Below are 18816 nucleotides of genomic sequence, written 5' to 3'. Positions count from 1 at the left end.
GTGCTATGGGGACATTCCTTGAGGATAGAGTTCTATGGGGGCACTCCTTGAGGCTAAAGTCCTATGGGGGCACTCCTTGAGGTTTGAGTTCTATGGGGGCATTCCTTGAGGTTTGAGTTCTATGGGGGCATTCCTTGAGGTTTGAGTTCTATGGGGGCATTCCTTGAGGCTAGTCCTATGGGGGCATTCCTTGAGGCTAGAGTCCTATGGGGGCACTCCTTGAGGTTAGAGTCCTATGGGGGCATTCCTTGAGGCTAGAGTTCTATGGGGGCACTCCTTGAGGCTAGAGTTTTATGGGGGCACGCCTTGAGGATAGAGTTCTATGGGGGCACTCCTTGAGGCTAGAGTTCTATGGGGACATTCCTTGAGGATATAGTTCTATGGGGGCACTCCTTGAGGCTAAAGTCCTATGGGGGCACTCCTTGAGGCTAAAGTCCTATGGGGGCACTCCTTGAGGTTAGAGTGCTATGGGGGCACTCCTTGAGGTTAGAGTCCTATGGGGGCACTCCTTGAGGTTAGAGTCCTATGGGGCCATTCAGGAAACACATAGGTCTTTAATGTGTCCACCTCAATCATCTTGCTAAGCATGTTGTGCTTCCTTACAAACAAACAAACACACACCTTCTCCTCCATTTCCTCCACTCCCAGGCTATCTCCTCCCACTTCATCCAGTAGCCCCTCCTTCCTGAGGATATCCCGCCCCCTCTGCTCCAACTGGGTTCTAGCATGAGGGAAGTCGCTGAGTGCCTCGGTCAGATCTCTCTTAGACAGACAGAACAGGTCAGAGTAACCAAGGCTACGGATGTTAGCTGTTCTCCTGTTTCCCATCTTACTGCCCCGGATGTTCAGGATGCTGACAGAGGAAAACACACAAACATTATGGTATTTATGTAACAACAATTAGACAGAAACACTCATAGTCGTGCAACACACTCCCACCCCCACTCCCCCACCCCCACCTACCTGATCTCCCCGAAGCAGCTTCCTGAAGTGAGCATGGCCAGCTGAGTAGCTCCATCATCTCCCACCACCGCCAAGCGGCCATCTTTAATAATGTACATCTCCTTCCCAATATCTCCTTTACGACAGATATAATCTCCTGGAGAGAAGACCTGGGGACGCAGCTTCAATACCAACTCTACTAGCAAGGCCTGCTTCACAGTCCTGGAAGATACGCACCTAGAGGAGTGGGGGAGAGGGGGGAACCGAGAGAGAGAGGAGGAGAAGAGAGAGGAGGAGAGAGAGAGGCAGGCAGGCAGTCCGAGGGAGAGGCCGTGAGAGAGGCAGAGAGAGAGAGAGAGAGAGAGAGAGAGAGAGAGAGAGAGAGAGAGAGAGAGAGAGAAAGAGAGAAGCAGAAACAGCTTCAATACCAACTCTACTTCCTCACAGTCATGGAAGTTGCACACCTCGAGAGACGGGGAGAGAGAAAGCGAGGGAGGCGAGGAGATGGGACAACAAGTGTGTGCGAGTATGTGTTTGTGGGTGTGTGTGCGTGTGTGTCTGTGCATGTGTGTGTTCTACCTTCTTTAAAGTTTCCAGGTGCACATTGATAGCGATCTCAGCCCTCAGTTTATTGGGCAGGCTCTTCAGAACTTCCTGTTCGTCTACCGCCTTCTGATTGGTCCAGAGGTAGTCGAACCAGCGAATGACACGGTGCTCCAGGTCACGGCTGACGTGTCTGAACTGCATGTAGTGTTTGACCTGGTCGATGCGGCTCTGGAACTCTGCCCGCGTAGCGTTCATATTGGAGATCATGGCTCCCACGTTCCCCACGATGCTGGCGAAGATCAACACGCCCACCTAAAATAAACATACTCAATATGTTACTATTCTAGGATTAATACACTCAATATGTTAATATTCTAGGATTAAGACACCCAATATGTTACTATTCTAGGATTAAGACACTCAATATGTTACTATTCTAGGATTAATACACTCAATATGTTACTATTCTAGGATTAATACACTCAATATGTTACTATATTGTTACTATTCTATTAAGACACTCAATATGTTACTATTCTAGGATTAATACACTCAATATGTTAATATTCTAGGATTAATACACCCAATATGTTACTATTCTAGGATTAAGACACTCAATATGTTACTATTCTAGGATTAATACACTCAATATGTTACTATTCTAGGATTAATACACTCAATATGTTACTATTCTAGGATTAATACACCCAATATGTTACTATTCTAGGATTAATACACTCAATATGTTACTATTCTAGGATTAATACACTCAATATGTTAATATTCTAGGATTAATACACCCAATATGTTACTATTCTAGGATTAAGACACTCAATATGTTACTATTCTAGGATTAATACACTCAATATGTTACTATTCTAGGATTAATACACTCAATATGTTACTATACACTCAATATGTTACTATTCTAGGATTAATACACTCAATATGTTACTATTCTAGGATTAATACACCCAATATGTTACTATTCTAGGATTAATACACCCAATATGTTACTATTCTAGGATTAATACACTCAATATGTTACTATTCTAGGATTAATACACTCAATATGTTACTATTCTAGGATTAAGACACCCAATATGTTACTATTCTAGGATTAAGACACTCAATATGTTACTATTCTAGGATTAAGACACTCAATATGTTACTATTCTAGGATTAATACACCCAATATGTTAATATTCTAGGATTAATACACCCAATATGTTAATATTCTAGGATTAATACACCCAATATGTTACTATTCTAGGATTAATACACCCAATATGTTACTATTCTAGGATTAATACACCCAATATGTTAATATTCTAGGATTAATACACCCAATATGTTAATATTCTAGGATTAAGACACCCAATTTGTTACTATTCTAGGATTAAGACACCCAATATGTTACTATTCTAGGATTAAGACACCCAATATGTTACTATTCTAGGATTAAGACACCCAATTTGTTACTATTCTAGGATTAAGACACTCAATATGTGAAAGTTTCCACAGAGGGTTCTCCCTGGAAACAAAAAGGACCATTTTGGAAGACTTTTTCCTAAGAGTATATCTGATCTGGGGAATAAGGTGTACTATCTAGGGAATACAGAGCACTATCTAGGGAATAAGGTGTACTATCTAGGGAATACAGAGCACTATCTAGGGAATACAGAGCACTATCTAGGGAATAAGGTGTACTATCTAGGGAATACAGAGCACTATCTAGGGAATAAGGTGTACTATCTGGGGAATACAGAGCACTATCTAGGGAATACAGAGCACTATCTAGGGAATAAGGTGTACTATCTAGGGAATAAGGTGTACTATCTGGGGAATAAGGTGTACTATCTAGGGAATACAGAGCACTATCTAGGGAATAAGGTGTACTATCTAGGGAATACAGAGCACTATCTAGGGAATACAGAGCACTATCTAGGGAATACAGAGCACTATCTAGGGAATAAGGTGTACTATCTAGGGAATAAGGTGTACTATCTAGGGAATACAGAGCACTATCTAGGGAATACAGAGCACTATCTAGGGAATAAGGTGTACTATCTAGGGAATACAGAGCACTATCTAGGGAATAAGGTGTACTATCTGGGGAATACAGAGCACTATCTAGGGAATAAGGTGTACTATCTGGGGAAGACAGAGCACTATCTAGGGAATACAGAGCACTATCTAGGGAATAAGGTGTACTATCTAGGGAATACAGAGCACTATCTAGGGAATAAGGTGTACTATCTAGGGAATACAGAGCACTATCTAGGGAATAAGGTGTACTATCTAGGGAATACAGAGCACTATCTAGGGAATACAGAGCACTATCTAGGGAATAAGGTGTACTATCTGGGGAATACAGAGCACTATCTAGGGAATAAGGTGTACTATCTAGGGAATACAGAGCACTATCTAGGGAATAAGGTGTACTATCTGGGGAATAAGGTGTACTATCTAGGGAATAAGGTGTACTATCTGGGGAATACAGAGCACTATCTAGGGAATACAGAGCACTATCTAGGGAATAAGGTGTACTATCTAGGGAATAAGGTGTACTATCTGGGGAATAAGGTGTACTATCTAGGGAATACAGAGCACTATCTAGGGAATAAGGTGTACTATCTAGGGAATACAGAGCACTATCTAGGGAATACAGAGCACTATCTAGGGAATAAGGTGTACTATCTAGGGAATAAGGTGTACTATCTAGGGAATACAGAGCACTATCTAGGGAATACAGAGCACTATCTAGGGAATAAGGTGTACTATCTAGGGAATACAGAGCACTATCTAGGGAATAAGGTGTACTATCTGGGGAATACAGAGCACTATCTAGGGAATAAGGTGTACTATCTGGGGAAGACAGAGCACTATCTAGGGAATACAGAGCACTATCTAGGGAATAAGGTGTACTATCTAGGGAATACAGAGCACTATCTAGGGAATAAGGTGTACTATCTAGGGAATACAGAGCACTATCTAGGGAATAAGGTGTACTATCTAGGGAATACAGAGCACTATCTAGGGAATACAGAGCACTATCTAGGGAATAAGGTGTACTATCTGGGGAATACAGAGCACTATCTAGGGAATAAGGTGTACTATCTAGGGAATACAGAGCACTATCTAGGGAATAAGGTGTACTATCTGGGGAATAAGGTGTACTATCTAGGGAATAAGGTGTACTATCTGGGGAATAAGGTGTACTATCTAGGGAATAAGGTGTACTGTCTAGGGAATAAGGTGTACTATCTAGGGAATACAGAGCACTATCTAGGGAATAAGGTGTACTATCTGGGGAATAAGGTGTACTATCTGGGGAATAAGGTGTACTATCTAGGGAATAAGGTGTACTATCTAGGGAATAAGGTGTACTATCTGGGGAATAAGGTGTACTATCTAGGGAATAAGGTGTACTATCTGGGGAATAAGGTGTACTATCTAGGGAATACAGAGCACTATCTAGGGAATACAGAGCACTATCTAGGGAATACAGAGCACTATCTAGGGAATACAGAGGATCTAGGATATTGATTTTAATAATATTAATTTTGAGTAACAGACATATGACCAAATATACAATGTGGACCCAGAGGATATCACTTGAATGTATTCATTAACACGATTGTTTCCAAAGTGGTCGTCGATGGTAAAAACAATAACGCATATAATGATTAAAAGACTAAATTAGAAATAAACATAAATACATTAATTTATATCCACATGTTTAAAAGTGTCACTATTCGCTGTAATTGTCCCTAACCTTAAAAATCAACCATATTCATTTCACATTTCGACCTTAAAAAAACCATCTATAATTGCCCATCATACCTATCATTCATATGAATACACCTGACCAGGAGTAGGGGCACCAAGGGGCAGTGGAGTGGTTTCTCTTACTGAGACAACCTCGTCCAAATGAAAACCTTTGCCTGCTTTTTAAAGCTATTTCTACTTTATCTTTGCTTGATCTCCAAGAGGAAGCTATTCCATAGACAAATGCCTGTATAGAAAAAACTGCTCCTCGCTGTAGTGTTCACTCTTGGGATTTTACAAGACATAACACTAGATCTGGTATTGTGTTGGTTATGGACCATGTCAATGTGGTTTTTCATATAACCTGGGGTACGATAATTTATGATATCATACATATAATTAAGTTGGTCCAAAGGCAACAAGCCCACCTCCTGTACCCCTATGTGGGTCCTGCACCCCTATGTGGGGGGACGGACATTCAGCATTTACCTGAAACCATTATGTGGGTCCTGGGGGGACATTCAGCATATACCTGATAACATTATGTGGGTCCTGGGGGAGACATTCAGCATATACCTGAAACCATTATGTGGGTCCTGGGGGCCATTCAGGGTATACCTGATAACATTATGTGGGTCCTGGGGACGGACGGACATTCAGCATTTACCTGAAACCATTATGTGGGTCCTGGGGTGGGGGGCATTCAGCATATACCTGATAACATTATGTGGGTCCTGGGGACGGACGGACATTCAGCATATACCTGATAACATTATGTGGGTCCTGGGGGGCATTCAGGGTATACCTGATAACATTATGTGGGTCCTGGGGACGGACGGACATTCAGCATTTACCTGAAACCATTATGTGGGTCCTGGGGGGTGGGGGGGCATTCAGCATATACCTGATAACATTATGTGGGTCCTGGGGAGGGGGACATTCAGCATTTACCTGAAACCATTATGTGGGTCCTGGGGGACGGACGGACATTCAGCATATACCTGAAACCATTATGTGGGTCCTGGGGAGGGGGACATTCAGCATATACCTGAAACCATTATGTGGGTCCTGGGGAGGGGGACATTCAGCATTTACCTGAAACCATTATGTGGGTCCTGGGGGACGGACGGACATTCAGCATATACCTGATAACATTATGTGGGTCCTGGGGGACGGACGGACATTCAGCATATACCTGAAACCATGACATCGACCCACATAATATACCTGATAACATTATGTGGGTCCTGGGGGGCATTCAGGGTATACCTGATAACATTATGTGGGTCCTGGGGGGGTACATTCAGCATATACCTGATAACATTATGTGGGTCCTGGGGAGGGGCATTCAGCATTTACCTGATAACATTATGTGGGTCCTGGGGACGGACGGACATTCAGCATATACCTGATAACATTATGTGGGTCCTGGGGGGGACATTCAGCATATACCTGATAACATTATGTGGGTCCTGGGGGGGACATTCAGCATATACCTGAAACCATTATGTGGGTCCTGGGGACGGACGGACATTCAGCATTTACCTGAAACATTATGTGGGTCCTGGGGACGGGGACATTCAGCATATACCTGATAACATTACCCCATAATATACCTGATAACATTATGTGGGTCCTGGGGGGCATTCAGGGTATACCTGATAACATTATGTGGGTCCTGGGGAGCATATACCTGATAACATTATGTGGACTGGGGGGGCATTCAGCATATACCTGATAACATTATGTGGGTCCTGGGGGGGGGACATTCAGCATATACCTGATAACATTATGTGGGTCCTGGGGGGACATTGCATATACCTGATAACATTATGTGGGGACATTCAGCATATACCTGAAACCATTATGTGGGGGGGGGCCATTCAGGGTATACCTGATAACATTATGTGGGTCCTACGGACATTCAGCATAACCATTATGTGGGTCCTGGGGGGGGGGCATTCAGCATATACCTGATAACATTATGTGGGTCCTGGGGACGGACGGACATTCAGCATATACCTGAAACCATTATGTGGGTCCTGGGGGGGGCATTCAGGGTATACCTGATAACATTATGTGGGTCCTGGGGACGGACGGACATTCAGCATATACCTGATAACCATTATGTGGGTCCTGGGGGGGGGCATTCAGCATATACCTGATAACATTATGTGGGTCCTGGGGGGGGACATTCAGCATATACCTGAAACCATTATGTGGGTCCTGGGGGACGGACATTATGTGGGGACATTCAGGGTATACCTGAAACATTATGTGGGTCCTGGGGACGGACGGACATTCAGCATTTACCTGAAACCATTATGTGGGTCCTGGGGGGAGGGGGGCATTCAGCATATACCTGAAACATTATGTGGGTCCTGGGGAGGACGGACATTCAGCATTTACCTGATAACCATTATGTGGGTCCTGGGGACGGACGGACATTCAGCATATACCTGAAACCATTATGTGGGTCCTGGGGAGGGGGACATTCAGCATATACCTGATAACATTATGTGGGTCCTGGGGGGACATTCAGCATTTACCTGAAACCATTATGTGGGTCCTGGGGGACGGACGGACATTCAGCATATACCTGATAACATTATGTGGGTCCTGGGGACGGACGGACATTCAGCATATACCTGAAACCATCGAACATAATTACCTGATAACATTATGTGGGTCCTGGGGGGCATTCAGGGTATACCTGATAACATTATGTGGGTCCTGGGGACGGACGGACATTCAGCATATACCTGATAACATTATGTGGGTCCTGGGGACGGGGGACATTCAGCATATACCTGATAACATTATGTGGGTCCTGGGGGGCATTCAGCATTTACCTGATAACATTATGTGGGTCCTGGGGGACGGACGGACATTCAGCATTTACCTGATAACATTATGTGGGTCCTGGGGACGGACGGACATTCAGCATATACCTGATAACATTATGTGGGTCCTGGGGGGGCATTCAGGGTATACCTGATAACATTATGTGGGTCCTGGGGACGGACGGACATTCAGCATATATCTGATAACATTTTGTGGGTCCTGGGGGGGCATTCAGCATATACCTGATAACATTATGTGGGTCCTGGGGGGGACATTCAGCATATACCTGAAAACATTATGTGGGTCCTGGGGACGGACGGGCATTCAGGGTATACCTGATAACATTATGTGGGTCCTGGGGGCATTCAGCATATACCTGATAACATTATGTGGGTCCTGGGGACGGACGGACATTCAGCGTATACCTGAAACCATTATGTGGGTCCTGGGGAGGGGGCATTCAGGGTATACCTGATAACATTATGTGGGTCCTGGGGGGGACGGACATTCAGCATATACCTGATAACATTATGTGGGTCCTGGGGAGGGGGACATTCAGCATATACCTGATAACATTATGTGGGTCCTGGGGGGCATTCAGGGTATACCTGATAACATTATGTGGGTACTGGGGAGGGGACATTCAGCATATACCTGATAACATTATGTGGGTCCTGGGGACGGGGCATTCAGGGTATACCTGATAACATTATGTGGGTACTGGGGGGCATTCAGCATATACCTGATAACATTATGTGGGTCCTGGGGACGGACGGACATTCAGCGTATACCTGAAACCATTATGTGGGTCCTGGGGGGGGGCATTCAGGGTATACCTGATACCATTATGTGGGTCCTGGGGAGGGGGACATTCAGCATATACCTGATACCATTATGTGGGTCCTGGGGAGGGGACATTCAGCATATACCTGATAACATTATGTGGGTCCTGGGGGAGGGGCATTCAGCATATACCTGAAAACATTATGTGGGTCCTGGGGGGCATTCAGCATATACCTGATAACATTATGTGGGTCCTGGGGGGGACATTCAGGGTATACCTGATAACATTATGTGGGTCCTGGGGGGGGGACATTCAGCATATACCTGAAACCATTATGTGGGTCCTGGGGGGCATTCAGCATATACCTGATAACATTATGTGGGTCCTGGGGGGGGACATTCAGGGTATACCTGATAACATTATGTGGGTCCTGGGGGGGACATTCAGGGTATACCTGATAACATTATGTGGGTCCTGGGGACGGACGGACATTCAGCATATACCTGATAACATTATGTGGGTCCTGGGGGGGGCATTCAGGGTATACCTGATAACATTATGTGGGTCCTGGGGGGCATTCAGGGTATACCTGATAACATTATGTGGGTCCTGGGGGGGACATTCAGCATATACCTGATAACATTATGTGGGTCCTGGGGGGGGGGACATTCAGCGTATACCTGATAACATTATGTGGGTCCTGGGGGGGAATTCAGCAAATATCTGATAACATTATGTGGGTCCTGGGGAGGGGACATTCAGCATTTACCTGATAACATTATGTGGGTCCTGGGGAGGGGGACATTCAGCATATACCTGATAATATTATGTGGGTCCTGGGGAGGGGGACATTCAGCGTATACCTGATAATATTATGTGGGTCCTGGGGAGGGGGACATTCAGGGTATACCTGATAACATTATGTGGGTCCTGGGGAGGGGGACATTCAGCATATATCTGATAACATTATATGGGTACTAGGGGTGGGGGACATTCAGTATTTACCTGATAATATTATTTTGCATGACCTGCATTCTCTTTTTCAGCTGTTTTTATAGCCCAGCATACCATGCAGAGCAGGCATAATCAAGTTGACAGTGAATCAAGGTTGAGACAAGCAGTTTCTTAACTTTGATGTTGAAATATCTAGTGTTACGATATCAAAATGTCAATTTGTTCGCCATTTTAAAAATCTTTTGAGAAGCAATCAGGTCTCCAGAAAGGGATTGATCTAGAGACAAACTATGATAATTTACACTTGTTTAAGATTCATTCTCCTTGCCTAAACGGTTTACCTTTATCTTGTCAGCCCTAAGCAATCTACGTTTTGTTCCAAACAAAATTGGTTCAGTTTATCCCAAATGCAGTGACAATTTGTTGTCAGTCAAAATGCAATCCCTTGCTCAGGGTCTCCTCCTGTAAACTGTGTCCTTCCCAGATACCAGCATGGCTGAGTCATCAGCATAAAGCAGGACTTTACTGTATCTGGCATATCATTAACATATATTAAAAATTAGAGAGGCCCTAAAATGGATCCCTGTGGTACTCCACAGGATATTTCTTTGGCCTCTGACATCACCAACATTACATACTTGTTTTCTGTTGGTCAGATAAGACCTAAACCAATTCACCGCTACATCATTTAGACCCATGCATTTCAGTTTCATCAGGAGAATATCATTGGTCCACAGTGTCAAAATCTTTCCACAACTCTAGCATGACCATAGCTGTATAGTTTCACTTCTCACTTTCCTGCTTAATGTGGTAAAAAAGGTGGATAAGGTATCAGTGGAATGAGCTGTTCTAAAGTCAGACTGGAGTTCATAAAGAAGATTGTTCTCCAGAAGGTATCCTTCAAGTTGATTCAAAACTAATCTCTCAACAACTTTGGATGAGGTTCTGAGGATTGACACGGGTCTGTAGTTTCCTACATTTGTTTTACTTCTCTTCTTGTGGAGTGGAACCATCCGGGCTGTTTTGAGATGCTTGGGAAATGTACCACTAGTAATAGAAAGGTTTACAATATGAGTTATAATTTTAGCAGTGACACCACCATTATCCTTTATGAATCTTGCAGGAAGGTTATCCAGCCCAGTTGCTTTGTTGGTGCTCATTAAGCATAGTAGATTGGAAATGTTGTCCTCTGTTACCATGCACATCTCAAACAAATCACTAGTGATCCTTTGCTGTGGTAAAAGTTGATAATAAAGACTGACCATAGTGTCCAGAGCAGGTGGGTTACTTCTTAACCAGAGATGAGGCTATAGTGGTTAAAAATGGGTTAAAGTAATTAGCAACCTTCGCCTGGTCATAACATGAAACATCATCAATATCCAGGCCAATACTACAGGATTTTACCGTTTGGGAGCTTTCATCAATATCCAGGCCAATACTACAGGATTTTACCGTTTGGGAGCTTTCATCAATATCCAGGCCAATACTACAGGATTTTACCGTTTGGGGAGCTTTTGAGCCAATGTCTTTGAAAATGTTCCACATTTTACGAGGCTGATGTAAGGTGTAATTCAAAGTGTCTATGTAATGTTAGGATTTGGCCATATCCATTTTGTATCTTGCCTGGTTTCTACAGTTACTTTAACCATCATAATCTTGAAGTAGATTTGTCCTTCTGAATCTGGCCAGGTGGTTATTCCCTTTTCCTTATGAGGTCTAAGATCTTCCAAGTGATCCATTTCCCTGACCGCTGTTTGATTCTAATTTGTTTCATTGGAGTCAGAGAGTTGAGTGCAGACAGAAACAGATCTTTAAAAAAGATACCAAGCTTGATCAACATCAAAATTTAATTTGTCACATGCGCCGAATACAACAACCGTGAAATACATACTTCCAAGCCCTTAACAGTGCAGTTCAAGAAGAGTTAAGAAAATATTTACCAAATAGATTAAAGTAAAAAATCATAAAAAGTGACACAGTAACATAACAATAATGAGTGTATATACAGGGGGCACTAGTACCGAGTCAGTGTGTGGGGGTACAGGTTAGTTGAGGTACGTGACATCACAGTACATGAGACCAATCCAAATTTCCAAGTCCTTCTACAAAACGTTCCATTGAGTATTGTGTCATGAACCGTACCTTCATGTAGTTATTACCTGGCTCAAGTAGCATGTTGGATGTCTTACGGGTACAGCAGGATACCATATAATCACTAAAACCAATATTTAAGACTCCTGACTGACAGATGTTCTCTTGGTCTGATACAATAATCAAATCCAAAGTTGATTTACTGTCAATACACATCCGGGTTGGCTCAACAATCAGTTGTTTTAGTCCAAATAACTGATTAAAGTCATACAGGGCATTTACTAGTGTACGTCTCTGTGGTGGTAACTGCACATTTGTATTAAAACCACCAAGCAGAATACATTCTCTATCAGTCAATACATTGTGATCACAGCAATTCAATCCAATCATGGAAATGATTCTCCTTAGGAGGCCGATAGCACAGACCAACAAGTACAGAACGACATTCAGGAAGAAGTGTTTCTAAACATACAACCTCAAGACCGTCCATTTTCAGATCTGAACGAGGGTTAAAATGCACATTCTTCCTAGTAAAAACACACTGCCACCGTTTCAGTTTCAGATAATTCTATAAATACTAAAACCTGGTGGCTCAACCTCATTGTCCTCAGTTGACCCATCAATTCTCAGTCACAGCAACTACTGAAGGGTGTTAGAAGCCAGGAGCTTTAATTCCTCTAATTTTGGCTTCATTCTCAGTCACAGCAACTACTGAAGGGTGTTAGAAGCCAGGAGCTTTAATTCCTCTAATTGTGGCTTCATTCTCAGTCACAGCAACTACTGAAGGGTGTTAGAAGCCAGGAGCTTTAATTCCTCTAATTTTGGCTTCATTCTCAGTCACAGCAACTACTGAAGGGTGTTAGAAGCCAGGAGCTTTAATTCCTCTAATTTTGGCTTCATTCTCAGTCACAGCAACTACTGAAGGGTGTTAGAAGCCAGGAGCTTTAATTCCTCTAATTTTGGCTTCATTCTCAGTCACAGCAACTACTGAAGGGTGTTAGAAGCCAGGAGGTTTAATTCCTCTAATTTTGGCTTCATTCTCAGTCACAGCAACTACTGAAGGGTGTTAGAAGCTAGGAGGTTTAATTCCTCTAATTTTGGCTTCATTCTCAGTCACAGCAACTACTGAAGGGTGTTAGAAGCCAGGAGCTTTAATTCCTCTAATTTTGGCTTCATTCTCAGTCACAGCAACTACTGAATGGTGTTAGAAGCCAGGAGCTTTAATTCCTCTAATTTTGGCTTCATTCTCAGTCACAGCAACTACTGAAGGGTGTTAGAAGCCAGGAGCTTTAATTCCTATAATTTTGGCTTCATTCTCAGTCACAGCAACTACTGAAGGGTGTTAGAAGCCAGGAGCTTTAATTCCTCTAATTTTGGCTTCATTCTCAGTCACAGCAACTACTGAAGGGTGTTAGAAGCCAGGAGCTTTAATTCCTCTAATTGTGGCTTCATTCTCAGTCACAGCAACTACTGAAGGGTGTTAGAAGCCAGGAGCTTTAATTCCTCTAATTTTGGCTTCATTCTCAGTCACAGCAACTACTGAAGGGTGTTAGAAGCCAGGAGCTTTAATTCCTCTAATTTTGGCTTCATTCTCAGTCACAGCAACTACTGAAGGGTGTTAGAAGCCAGGAGCTTTAATTCCTCTAATTTTGGCTTCATTCTCAGTCACAGCAACTACTGAAGGGTGTTAGAAGCCAGGAGGTTTAATTCCTCTAATTTTGGCTTCATTCTCAGTCACAGCAACTACTGAAGGGTGTTAGAAGCTAGGAGGTTTAATTCCTCTAATTTTGGCTTCATTCTCAGTCACAGCAACTACTGAAGGGTGTTAGAAGCCAGGAGCTTTAATTCCTCTAATTTTGGCTTCATTCTCAGTCACAGCAACTACTGAATGGTGTTAGAAGCCAGGAGCTTTAATTCCTCTAATTTTGGCTTCATTCTCAGTCACAGCAACTACTGAAGGGTGTTAGAAGCCAGGAGCTTTAATTCCTATAATTTTGGCTTCATTCTCAGTCACAGCAACTACTGAAGGGTGTTAGAAGCCAGGAGCTTTAATTCCTCTAATTTTGGCTTCATTCTCAGTCACAGCAACTACTGAAGGGTGTTAGAAGCCAGGAGCTTTAATTCCTCTAATTTTGGCTTCATTCTCAGTCACAGCAACTACTGAAGGGTGTTAGAAGCCAGGAGCTTTAATTCCTCTAATTTTGGCTTCATTCTCAGTCACAGCAACTACTGAAGGGTGTTAGAAGCCAGGAGCTTTAATTCCTCTAATTTTGGCTTCATTCTCAGTCACAGCAACTACTGAAGGGTGTTAGAAGCCAGGAGGTTTAATTCCTCTAATTTTGGCTTCATTCTCAGTCACAGCAACTACTGAAGGGTGTTAGAAGCCAGGAGCTTTAATTCCTCTAATTTTGGCTTCATTCTCAGTCACAGCAACTACTGAAGGGTGTTAGAAGCCAGGAGCTTTAATTCCTCTAATTTTGGCTTCATTCTCAGTCACAGCAACTACTGAAGGGTGTTAGAAGCCAGGAGCTTTAATTCCTCTAATTTTGGCTTCATTCTCAGTCACAGCAACTACTGAAGGGTGTTAGAAGCCAGGAGCTTTAATTCCTCTAATTTTGGCTTCATTCTCAGTCACAGCAACTACTGAAGGGTGTTAGAAGCCAGGAGGTTTAATTCCTCTAATTTTGGCTTCATTCTCAGTCACAGCAACTACTGAAGGGTGTTAGAAGCCAGGAGCTTTAATTCCTCTAATTTTGGCTTCATTCTCAGTCACAGCAACTACTGAAGGGTGTTAGAAGCCAGGAGGTTTAATTCCTCTAATTTTGGCAGCTCTGTGCGTTAACATGGATAAAGTCCTCTGATTGAAGCAGTCAAACATGTCATCTTCTGTGCCCACTGCTGATACATCGACTATCTCATCTAGATTTCACTCATCATCCCTGCTTGTGTCCAGCATTCCAATGTTTGGAACCACATTTACCCAGCATACATTGCAAACAAGCGAAATGTTACTTTGAGACTGTACAGATTCATCATATAACAAGTATTGGACACACTTTAAGATCAAACAAATCACAAATGTCATTAGCCACCGCATTTGAATTCTTCCTTACGGACTCACCGCAGTTTGGGCATAGTTTTTTAGCTTGCTTTGTGGTGTTTGGGCCAGAACATCACCACGGAATAGCAGACTGAAAGTAATAAGCAGCTTGTTAGGGTTAACACAGGTCTTAGCTGCGCTGCAGAGTACACCAAGATAAGAGGATTCCTCTGCACCTAGCACCAAGATAAGGGGTCTCTACCTCTTTGGGACATTGTAAAGTCCATGGAGAATAAGAGCACCTCCTCCCAGCTGCCCACTGCACTGAGGATAGGAAACATTGTCACCACCGATAAATCTACGACAATCGATCATTTCAATAAGCATTTTTCTACGGCTGGCCATGCTTTCCACCTGGCTACCCCTACCCCGGCCAACATTTCATCACCCCCCACAGCAACTTGCCCAAGCCTCCCCCCACTTCTCTTTCACCCAAATCCAGACAGCTGATGTTCTGTAAGAGCTGCAAAATCTGGTCATGGGTGCACCTCAGCCACACTCAAGGTCCTAAACAATATCATAACCGCCATCGATAAAAGACAATACTGTGCAACCGTCTTCATCGACCTGACCAAGGCTTTCGACTCTGTCAATCACTGCATTCTTATTGACTCAATAGCCTTGGTACTGCACTATCTAGGGAACAGGGTTCCATGTCAGACAAAGTAGTGCACTATCTAGGGAACAGGGTTCCATGTCAGACAAAGTAGTGCACTATCTAGGGAACAGGGTTCCATGTCAGACAAAGTAGTGCACTATCTAGGGGATAGGGTTCCATGTCAGACAAAGTAGTCTGCTATCTAGGGAACAGGGTTCCATGTCAGACAAAGTAGTCCGCTATCTAGGGGATAGGGTTCCATGTCAGACAAAGTAGTGCACTATCTAGGGAACAGGGTTCCATGTCAGACAAAGTAGTCCGCTATCTAGGGGATAGGGTTCCATGTCAGACAAAGTAGTGCACTATCTAGGGAACAGGGTTCCATGTCAGACAAAGTAGTGCACTATCTAGGGAACAGGGTTCCATGTCAGACAAAGTAGTGCACTATCTAGGGAACAGGGTTCCATGTCAGACAAAGTAGTGCACTATCTAGGGAACAGGGTTCCATGTCAGACAAAGTAGTGCACTATCTAGGGAACAGGGTTCCATGTCAGACAAAGTAGTGCACTATCCATCGGATAGGGTTCCATGTCAGACAAAGTAGTGCACTATCTAGGGAACAGGGTTCCATGTCAGACTACTATCTAGGGAACAGGGTTCCATGTCAGACAAAGTAGTGCACTATCTGGGAACAGGGTTCCATGTCAGACAAAGTAGTGCACTATCTAGGGAACAGGGTTCCATGTCAGACAAAGTAGTGCACTATCTAGGGAACAGGGTTCCATGTCAGACAAAGTAGTGCACTATCTAGGGAACAGGGTTCCATGTCAGACAAAGTAGTGCACTATCTAGGGAACAGGGTTCCATGTCAGACAAAGTAGTGCACTATCTAGGGAACAGGGTTCCATGTCAGACAAAGTAGTGCACTATCTAGGGAACAGGGTTCCATGTCAGACAAAGTAGTGCACTATCTAGGGAACAGGGTTCCATGTCAGACAAAGTAGTGCACTATCTAGGGGATAGGGTTCAATGTCAGACAAAGTAGTGCACTATCTAGGGAACAGGGTTCCATGTCAGACAAAGTAGTGCACTATCTAGGGGATAGGGTTCAATGTCAGACAAAGTAGTGCACTATCTAGGGTACAGGGTTCCATGTCAGACAAAGTAGTGCACTATCTAGGGGATAGGGTTCAATGTCAGACAAAGTAATCCACTATCTAGGTCAATTGGTTCCTTGTCAGAAATAAAATGGTACACTATCTATGGAATAGGGTATATGGTATACGGTTACATTATACACTCACCAGGAAGTCAAAGACCACAAAGAGGAACTCCTCATCTCGTACGGGTGGCGGTGTCTCTCCTATGGTGGTGAGGGTGAGGGTGGACCAGTAGAGGCAGTAGATGTAACCCCGTGACAGAGTTGTCTGGTTGGGATACACCCAGGAGTCAGACCCCAGTCCCAGGGCCTTGGAGAAGGAGTAGTACATACAGGCGTTCCAGTGGATGATCACCTGGAGGAGAGACAGCAGGTTTAAATCAGATCAACATGAATTAGTCAACAGGTAATCAGACTAACAGACTAACAGGAAACGCTAACTTATGGGTCCTTTTCCAACAACCCACTGGGCAAAAAATGGTTGAATCAAGATTGTTTCCTAGACAATTCAACCCCTCAAATCTATGTGATAACGTTGAATCAGTGGCAGACAGACTCAGGGTATTAGATTACTCATTGGATTTGCAAAAAGTCATCAACGTAAGGGCATTTCAGTATTTTTTTCATCCAACTTTTACCCTAAATACAATGATAGGTAGCCTAGCGGTCAGGAGTGTTGGGCCAGTAACCGAAAGGTTGCTGGTTTGTAAAAAATCTGCCAATGTGCCCATGAGCAAGGCACTTAACCCTAATCGCACATGTAAGTCACTCTGAATGAGAGGGTCTGCTAAATTACTCAAGTGTGTGTGTGTTAGGGTGTCAGTATATGTATGTGTGTATGTATGTGTGAGTGTGTGGGTAGAGTCAGTGTAAAAGAGTTAGCTGGGAAAAGGGTCAATGCAGGTAGTCCGAGGTAACCATTTGATGAGCTATTTAGCGGTCTATGGCTTGGGGGTAGAAGCTGTTCAGGGTCCTGTTGGATGGCTGGACTCTCCTCCTGGTATAGAGGTACTGGATGGAAGGGAACTCGGGCCCAGTGATGTACTGGACCGTTCACACCACCTTCCCAGTGATGTACTGGGTCGTTCACACCACCTTCCCAGTGATGTACTGGGCCGTTCACACCACCTTCCCAGTGATGTACTGGGTCGTTCACAGACCACCTTCCCAGTGATGTACTGGGCCGTTCACACCACCTTCCCAGTGATGTACTGGGCCGTTCACACCACCTACCCAGTGATGTACTGGGTCGTTCACAGACCACCTTCCCAGTCATGTACTGGACCGTTCACACACCACCTTCCCAGTCATGTACTGGGCCGTTCACACACCACCTTCCCAGTGATGTACTGGGTCGTTCACACCACCTTCCCAGTGATGTACTGGGTCGATCACACCACCTTCCCAGTGATGTACTGGGTCGATCACACCACCTTCCCAGTGATGTACTGGGTCGATCACACCACCTTCCCAGTGATGTACTGGGTCGTTCACACCACCTTCCCAGTGATGTACTGGGTCGTTCACACCACCTTCCCAGTGATGTACTGGGTCGTTCACAGACCACCTTCCCAGTGATGTACTGGGCCGTTCACACCACCTTCCCAGTCATGTACTGGGTCGTTCACACCACCTTCCCAGTGATGTACTGGGTCGTTCACGCCACCTTCCCAGTGATGTACTGGGCCGTTCACACCACCTTCCCAGTGATGTACTGGGTCGTTCACACCACCTTCCCAGTCATGTACTGGGCCGTTCACACCACCTTCCCAGTGATGTACTGGGTCGTTCACAGACCACCTTCCCAGTGATGTACTGGGCCGTTCACACCACCTTCCCAGTGATGTACTGGGTCGTTCACACCACCTTCCCAGTCATGTACTGGGCCGTTCACACCACCTTCCCAGTGATGTACTGGGCCGTTCACACCACCTTCCCAGTGATGTACTGGGCCGTTCACACCACCCTTTGAAGTCACATCATTACTGTCACAACAGCGCCTTACGGTTGGGTGCATTGCAGTTGCC

At 44.2% G+C, this 18816-nt stretch overlaps 1 pseudogene; it reads right to left on the bottom strand.

The window, feature by feature from the left end:
* The window catches only part of LOC115126339 (cyclic nucleotide-gated cation channel-like), a 45412-nt pseudogene that overhangs the window by 616 nt on the left and 25980 nt on the right, over nt 1–18816 (bottom strand).

Source organism: Oncorhynchus nerka, linkage group LG5 (genome assembly GCF_034236695.1).
Source record: "Oncorhynchus nerka isolate Pitt River linkage group LG5, Oner_Uvic_2.0, whole genome shotgun sequence".
Lineage (NCBI taxonomy): Eukaryota > Metazoa > Chordata > Actinopteri > Salmoniformes > Salmonidae > Oncorhynchus > Oncorhynchus nerka.
Note: the sequence above shows the minus strand (reverse complement) of the source record. Positions and strands in the feature narration are given on the sequence as shown.